The following is an 8,338-nucleotide window of genomic DNA, read 5'->3' as shown; positions in this document are numbered from 1 at the left end:
CGTGAACTACTCATGGAGCCGCCCCGATGGATCTGTGCGCTCCAGGATTGACTTTGTGCTCACCTCCAGGGCAGTCAGGCACCGCGGGTTCTCCATGGTTCCCTGCTTTTTCTCTGACCACAGGGCCATTCACTTTCAAGGTGATCTGGGAGAGGGCTTTGCCCCGGGCCCAGGCTCCTGGAAGCTGAATTGCACCCTGCTGGACGATGAGGAACTGCTAGAGGAGCTCAGGGAAACCTACGGTGCCTGGCGAGAGGAGAAGTCTTTCTTTCCTAAGGTAAGCGACTGGTGGGAGTTCGTGAAAGTCAAGCTGCGCAGCTTCTTTCAGGCCAGGGGACGCCAGCAAGTGTGTGCCAGGAGGAAGGAACTCAGGAGGCTGCAGCGTCAGCTGCAGTCCCTGCAGGACCTCCATCACTGTGGCTGGGACGTGAGGCAAGACCTGGAGGACACCAAGAAGTGCTTGAAAAAGCACTTTGAGGAAGAATCCAGGCACATTGTCTTCCGTGCCAAGGTGGAGCATCTCGAGAAAGGTGAGAAGTGTAACTCTTTCTTTTTCAGGAAACTCCACTCAGGACACACACCCCTGTCGGAACTGCGCGACAAGACTGGAACGCTCCAGAAGGGGAAGGAGGCCGTGATGGAAGTGGTCAGCGACTACTACTCCGACCTCTACTCCCCCAAAGAAACAAACTCGGAAGCGGCCGACAGGTTCTTGTCAGGTATCTCTAACGCTATTGATCTTGCAGGTTTGTCGGCCACCAACGCCCCCTTGACGTTGGAGGAACTGCACTCTGCCGCTAAATCCTTTAGGCAAGGCAGGACCCCGGGCTGCGACGGTCTCCCAGCGGAGCTCTATGTAGCGCTGTGGGACCTCGTGGGCCCGGACCTGCTCGAGCTGTACGAGGAGATGGTGGTGGAGGGCAAGATGCCTCCTTCGTTGAGGGAGGGGATGATCACGATCCTGTACAAGCGTAAGGGGGAGAGATGTGATTTGAAAAATTGGCGTCCCATCTCTCTCCTGAACGTGGACTACAAGATCCTCGCCAAAGTCATGGCGAACAGGCTGAAGGCTGTCATCGGACAGATCATCAACCCGGATCAGACTTGTGGCATTCCTGGCCGCAGGATTGCGGACAGCCTAGCGCTTGTCCGGGACACGGTCCAATACATCAAGAACCGCCGTGTGCACGCGGCCCTGGTCAGTCTTGATCAGGAAAAGGCCTTTGACCGTGTCTCCCATGGGTTTATGTGCAGAGCCCTGCGCAGGTTTGGTCTCGGGGAAATGTTTTGTTCATATGTTGACATCATGTATAATGACATTTGTAGTTCCGTGCAGGTGAACGGCTGGAAGACTGACCCCTTCCCGGTCCTCTCCGGGGTCAGACAAGGCTGTCCTCTCTCACCTCTGCTTTTTGTTTGCTGTATAGAGCTCTTCGCCGAATGCATCAGACGGAATCCAGAGATCGGGGGAATCACCGCACCGGGACCAGACAGACGGGAAGTGAAGTGCTCGCTCTACATGGACGACGTGACGGTGTTCTGTGCCAACCAGCGCTCCATCGACCTGCTCGTCCAGACCTGCGAGGACTTCGGCCAAGCTTCGGGGGCAAAGGTCAACTGCGGGAAGTCGGAAGTCATGCTCTTCGGAAAGTGGTTCCTGCCTTCTTCTGCATCCATGCCCTTTGGCATCAAGACAGACTTCATGAAGGTTTTGGGAGTTTGGTTTGGTGCCGAGGGCGCAGCCCTGAAGTCTTGGGAGGAGAGACTGGCCAAGATGCGCCAAAAGTTTGGACTCTGGAGCCTCAGAGACCTCACCATCGAAGGGAAGACACTGGTACTCCGCAGCGAGATTCTCCCTGTGTTGCAGTACCTCGCCCAGGCCTGGCCCCCTCGGGTCAACACCTGCAAGGCCATCACCAGGGCGGTGTTTCACTTCATCTGGGGCTCCAAGATGGACAGAGTGAAGCGGGCAGTCATGTTCAAGGAACCCCTCAAGGGCGGTAAGGGCGTGCCCGACATCGCCACCCAGCTGAGGGTGTTCTTTGCTTGCAACTGCATCCGCAGAACTTTGCCAAGACGGACTATGGACTCTGGCGGGAACGCAATGTCTCGCTTCTTCCTGTTGCCTCTCTGGAGGTCCCTGGGGTGGGACACTTGGGATAGTTCCATCCCCTACAACTGGGACACTCCTTGGTACTACTTGGACACCTTCAAGTTCATCAGGGAGCAAGGGCTGCAGGGAGTCAAGCCTGACTTGTGGAAGCCAAAGACAATCTACAAGCTCATCCGAGCCAGCGACATTTTGGAGTCGGTTCCAGGCCTGCCTTCAGACACCTGCAAGGTGGTCTGGAGGAATGTTTCTTCCAACATTCTTACCAACAGGCACAAAGACCTGGCATGGATGGCAATCCAAGGGGGGTTGCCTCTCAGGACATTTATGCATGCCAGGAACCTGAGCAGATACAGACACTGCCCCTTCTGCATCATCCATGAGGAAACGTCTTACCACGTTTTCTGGGAGTGCTCATTTGCTCAGGCCCTGTTGGGGGCCCTGGAATCTGAACTCAAGGACTTTGTGCCACAGACAGCCATCACTCACTTTGGGGTGTTGAATGGACTGTTCTGTGGAACTTTCTCTCTGGAGGACATTGACAGCGCCTGGAGGGTGCTGTGTTGCTTTAAGGACGCTTTATGGTGCGCCAGGAAGCGCCTCATCCACCAGCGGGAGAGGATGTCCATTGAGGACTGCCGCAGACTGATCCTCAGTCTGCTCAGAGACTATTCCTTGATGGACTTTAAGGAGGAAGAGGACGTCTGAAGATTTCCCCCTTCCCCCTACTCCCCCTTGCGTGTCTTTGTCTTTTCAATAAAGCTTCGGGCCTGTGGTTTTCCCCCCCCCCTCCCCCTTCCCACACATACCTGATGCCTATTGATTGATTGCAATATCCGGTTTTTCGTTTTTGTGCATGCACTAGTATTGTTAGGTAACGTAATGTGTAGTAGAATGTTACAGTTTTTGGGGTAAGCGGCGTTATGCATGACGTGGTGGTCTGGGGATTCATCCTCGGCACATCACGTCAGTCATCATACCGCTGAGCGAATGTATTTATTTCTGAATGTATTTATTGTATGCTTGGAACTGTATTGCCATGTGGTGCGCTGCGTCGCAGTACAGGGTGAGATGTACCCCGATTACACGTATCATGTTGTTTTTGATGCTTCTGCAATAAAAGTATCTTTTCAATCAAAAATTGAAAGGAATTGTCTTCTCGTTCCTCTCTGTAACCACTGACCCCCGTCAGTCCCTGGCCTTGATCAGTGATTACCTTTTGGCTAAGATCAAGTGTAGTATCGACCTTGCCTTTAGGGGTGTCCCTGCTTCCAGCTAGGACGTTGAGAACCACTTGAATCTATCCCAGCCATTTGGTCTGTGTGGGGTACCCTCTTCTCGGCCTTGTAGGATCGTCGATTAAATTCGGCTTCACCTGCTTGCTGCTATTGGGTTTGAGGCTTAGCCCCCACACAGAACGAGTTTGTGATCTTCCCCCCCCTTGTTCACTCTGCGTTACTACCTCCGGGCAGTAGACGCTCAATAGCCTTTTCAAAGGCTAAGCAAGAGTGAAGCCGCCGAGGAAGAAGAAGGAGAAGGAATCCGACCAAGATCTCTGGGAAGCCCTCCTGAGAACTCCTCTGCGACAAGATGGGGAAGAAGCAGACTACAAAGAAGCCACAGAACGCCGCCCCTGCCAAGACCCCGGGAGAAGCCCCCTCCGCCTCCACCTCCACCTCAGATCGCCCCGGCCCTGCAGACGGTCTCCCTCCACTGGAGCCCTGGATGAAGCAGACAGTCGTGCTGCGGCTGAAAGAGGTGGAAGGCAGAATCCCGGACATGACCCCGGAAGTCTTTGGGAAGAAAATGATCCTTGAACAAGGATTCAGCAAGGCAGAGACCCTGTCGGTGCAGTCCTTTGTGAGAGGTATGTTCCTTGTCACTTTCGTCTCCCTACAGGTATGCAGAAGGTACTGGGAGGCAGTGAAGACCTCTGGACCCGACTCCCTCTTCCGAAAGTTCACTGCGAACTCTCCCATTCAAAGGGACGAAAGGTGGATCACGGTGTCCATGAGGAACCCTCACGTCCCTGGTAGAGACATCGCCACCTACCTCCAAAGGTTTTGCGTCGTGTTGAAGGACCCAGTCCGGATACTAGACGCCAACGGCTTCTGGACAGGTAAGTGGGCTGTGTTTTGCAGGCTACTAAGAGATCGTCCCGCTGGAGATCTCCAACACCTGCAACAGTGCTTCTCCCTGGGATCGTCAACAGGTCTCCTACACTACCCAGACCAACCCCAGTCATGCCGCAAGTGCGGCCAGCCGGGGCACGAGGGTAAGGAATGCAATGTGCTTTCTTGTAGGTTCTGTAGGTCTGCAGGTCACGAGACCAAGGATTGCCCGAGGTCCAGAACCTGCAACCTCTGTGGACGGTCAGAGCACGTCTACAGAGACTGCCCAGAAAGAAGCAGGACGTACGCTGGGGCCCTGAGCAAGGGCCCTGCCACCAAACCAGCGCCACAGAAACCTCCAAAGGACCCGGGTAAGAGGAACCCCCCCCAGGCCCCAGGTCCCCCTGCCCCAGGTCCCCCTGCCCCAGGCCCCCCCTGCCTTAGGCCCCCCCCGCCCCTGGTCCCCCCGCCCCTGGTCCCCCTGCCCCTGGTCCCCCTGCCCCCCCTGGCCCCCCTGCCTCTGCCCCCCCTGCCCCTGGTCCCCCTGGCCCCCCTGCCCCTGGTCCCCTCGCCCCTGGACCCCCTGCCCCTGGTACCCCTGCCCCGGGCCCAGTTCCACCCCCCCCTGACCTGTCCTCACAGGAGGACTTCCCGCCCCTTCCCCCTGTCACCCCTGTCAGCAACTCTGCGACGGGGTACAGGAAGCGGAAGAAGGAGCAGGCCAGCCCGGCGGCGGAGGACCCCTCCTCTGCCACCAAGCGGCCTGCCGTCCTCCAGAATGTCGCAGGTCCCGACCCCGTGGGGGAAGACCTCGACACGCTGGAGGAAGAAGAGGTGGAAGAAGAGATGGCTCTGACCCAGTCGGACCCAGATCTCTCCACCGACTTCGATGAGGTCCTCAACGAGGTCCTCAATCAGATTGGTCTGGGCCAGGACACTTGTCAGGCTGCAGAAGTCACAGAGGTCGCCCCCCCTCTCCAGGGGAGGTAAGCACAGCCCCTGCCGACTAACCCCTTCATCTCTTTCCCATGATGGCTGAGATATCTATCTTTTCCATTAATGTGAGGAGCATCAAGGATGTGTCTAGGAGGCAGACTGTGCTGACCTTTCTTTCCACACAGCAGAGTGATGTGTACATGCTTCAGGAGTGCGCACTTCCCCCTCTGAGGAGGTACACTCATTTGTCCTCCCAGTGGACCCACGGTCCCTCCTACTGGTCTGGGGGTGGCGATTGCAAGTCCGCAGGGGTTGCGGTTCTTATCAGGGGAGGACGTTTCACTGTTGACTCCGTCCATGAGCTCGTCTGTGGCCGCCTTCTGGTCATAGACGGTTCGTGGGCGGGGGAGCCCGTTAGGCTCATCAACGTGTACGCCCCCCCCGGAAAAGAACGCGCGGCTGGAACTTTTCCAAACCCTGCGGACGCAACTCGCCACAACGAGAACAGTAGTAATCGGCGGTGATTTTAACTGTCCGATAGAGGAGGATGGGCGCAGCTCCAGCATGTACGCAAAACTCGACGCCACCTCGAAGCTGCTCCGGGAGATGATTGCGGAGGCTTCCCTGCGAGACGCAGTGGGATCCGTGGGGCGCGGTTCCGTGAACTACTCATGGGGCCGCCCCGATGGATCTGTGCGCTCCAGGATTGACTTTGTGCTCACCTCCAAGGCAGTCAGGCACCGCGGGTTCTCCATGGTTCCCTGCTTTTTCTCTGACCACAGGGCCATTCACTTTCAAGGTGATCTGGGAGAGGGCTTTGCCCCGGGCCCAGGTTCCTGGAAGCTGAATTGCACCCTGCTGGACGATGAGGAACTGCTAGAGGAGCTCAGGGAAACCTACGGTGCCTGGCGAGAGGAGAAGTCTTTCTTTCCTAAGGTAAGCGACTGGTGGGAGTTCGTGAAAGTCAAGCTGCGCAGCTTCTTTCAGGCCAGGGGACGCCAGCAAGTGTGTGCCAGGAGGAAGGAACTCAGGAGGCTGCAGCGTCAGCTGCAGTCCCTGCAGGACCTCCATCACTGTGGCTGGGACGTGAGGCAAGACCTGGAGGACACCAAGAAGTGCTTGAAAAAGCACTTTGAGGAAGAATCCAGGCACATTGTCTTCCGTGCCAAGGTGGAGCATCTCGAGAAAGGTGAGAAGTGTAACTCTTTCTTTTTCAGGAAACTCCACTCAGGACACACACCCCTGTCGGAACTGCGCGACAAGACTGGAACGCTCCAGAAGGGGAAGGAGGCCGTGATGGAAGTGGTCAGCGACTACTACTCCGACCTCTACTCCCCAAAGAAACAAACTCGGAAGCGGCCGACAGGTTCTTGTCAGGTATCTCTAACGCTATTGATCCTGCAGGTTTGTCGGCCACCAACGCCCCCTTGACGTTGGAGGAACTGCACTCTGCCGCTAAATCCTTTAGGCAAGGCAGGACCCCGGGCTGCGACGGTCTCCCAGCGGAGCTCTATGTAGCGCTGTGGGACCTCGTGGGCCCGGACCTGCTCGAGCTGTACGAGGAGATGGTGGTGGAGGGCAAGATGCCTCCTTCGTTGAGGGAGGGGATGATCACGATCCTGTACAAGCGTAAGGGGGAGAGATGTGATTTGAAAAATTGGCGTCCCATCTCTCTCCTGAACGTGGACTACAAGATCCTCGCCAAAGTCATGGCGAACAGGCTGAAGGCTGTCATCGGACAGATCATCAACCCGGATCAGACTTGTGGCATTCCTGGCCGCAGGATTGCGGACAGCCTAGCGCTTGTCCGGGACACGGTCCAATACATCAAGAACCGCCGTGTGCACGCGGCCCTGGTCAGTCTTGATCAGGAAAAGGCCTTTGACCGTGTCTCCCATGGGTTTATGTGCAGAGCCCTGCGCAGGTTTGGTCTCGGGGAAATGTTTTGTTCATATGTTGACATCATGTATAATGACATTTGTAGTTCCGTGCAGGTGAACGGCTGGAAGACTGACCCCTTCCCGGTCCTCTCCGGGGTCAGACAAGGCTGTCCTCTCTCACCTCTGCTTTTTGTTTGCTGTATAGAGCTCTTCGCCGAATGCATCAGACGGAATCCAGAGATCGGGGGAATCACCGCACCGGGACCAGACAGACGGGAAGTGAAGTGCTCGCTCTACATGGACGACGTGACGGTGTTCTGTGCCAACCAGCGCTCCATCGACCTGCTCGTCCAGACCTGCGAGGACTTCGGCCAAGCTTCGGGGGCAAAGGTCAACTGCGGGAAGTTGGAAATCATGCTCTTCGGAAAGTGGTTCCTGCCTTCTTCTGCATCCATGCCCTTTGGCATCAAGACAGACTTCATGAAGGTTTTGGGAGTTTGGTTTGGTGCCGAGGGCGCAGCCCTGAAGTCTTGGGAGGAGAGACTGGCCAAGATGCGCCAAAAGTTTGGACTCTGGAGCCTCAGAGACCTCACCATCGAAGGGAAGACACTGGTACTCCGCAGCGAGATTCTCCCTGTGTTGCAGTACCTCGCCCAGGCCTGGCCCCCTCGGGTCAACACCTGCAAGGCCATCACCAGGGCGGTGTTTCACTTCATCTGGGGCTCCAAGATGGACAGAGTGAAGCGGGCAGTCATGTTCAAGGAACCCCTCAAGGGCGGTAAGGGCGTGCCCGACATCGCCACCCAGCTGAGGGTGTTCTTTGCTTGCAACTGCATCCGCAGAACTTTGCCAAGACGGACTATGGACTCTGGCGGTAACGCAATGTCTCGCTTCTTCCTGTTGCCTCTCTGGAGGTCCCTGGGGTGGGACACTTGGGATAGTTCCATCCCCTACAACTGGGACACTCCTTGGTACTACTTGGACACCTTCAAGTTCATCAGGGAGCAAGGGCTGCAGGGAGTCAAGCCTGACTTGTGGAAGCCAAAGACAATCTACAAGCTCATCCGAGCCAGCGACATTTTGGAGTCAGTTCCAGGCCTGCCTTCAGACACCTGCAAGGTGGTCTGGAGGAATGTTTCTTCCAACATTCTTACCAACAGGCACAAAGACCTGGCATGGATGGCAATCCAAGGGGGGTTGCCTCTCAGGACATTTATGCATGCCAGGAACCTGAGCAGATACAGACACTGCCCCTTCTGCATCATCCATGAGGAAACGTCTTACCACGTTTTCTGGGAGTG

Source organism: Staurois parvus, unplaced genomic scaffold (assembly GCF_062004578.1).
Source record: "Staurois parvus isolate SC_StPar_1 unplaced genomic scaffold, SC_StPar_1.0 ptg000029l, whole genome shotgun sequence".
NCBI lineage: Eukaryota > Metazoa > Chordata > Amphibia > Anura > Ranidae > Staurois > Staurois parvus.
Note: the sequence above shows the minus strand (reverse complement) of the source record.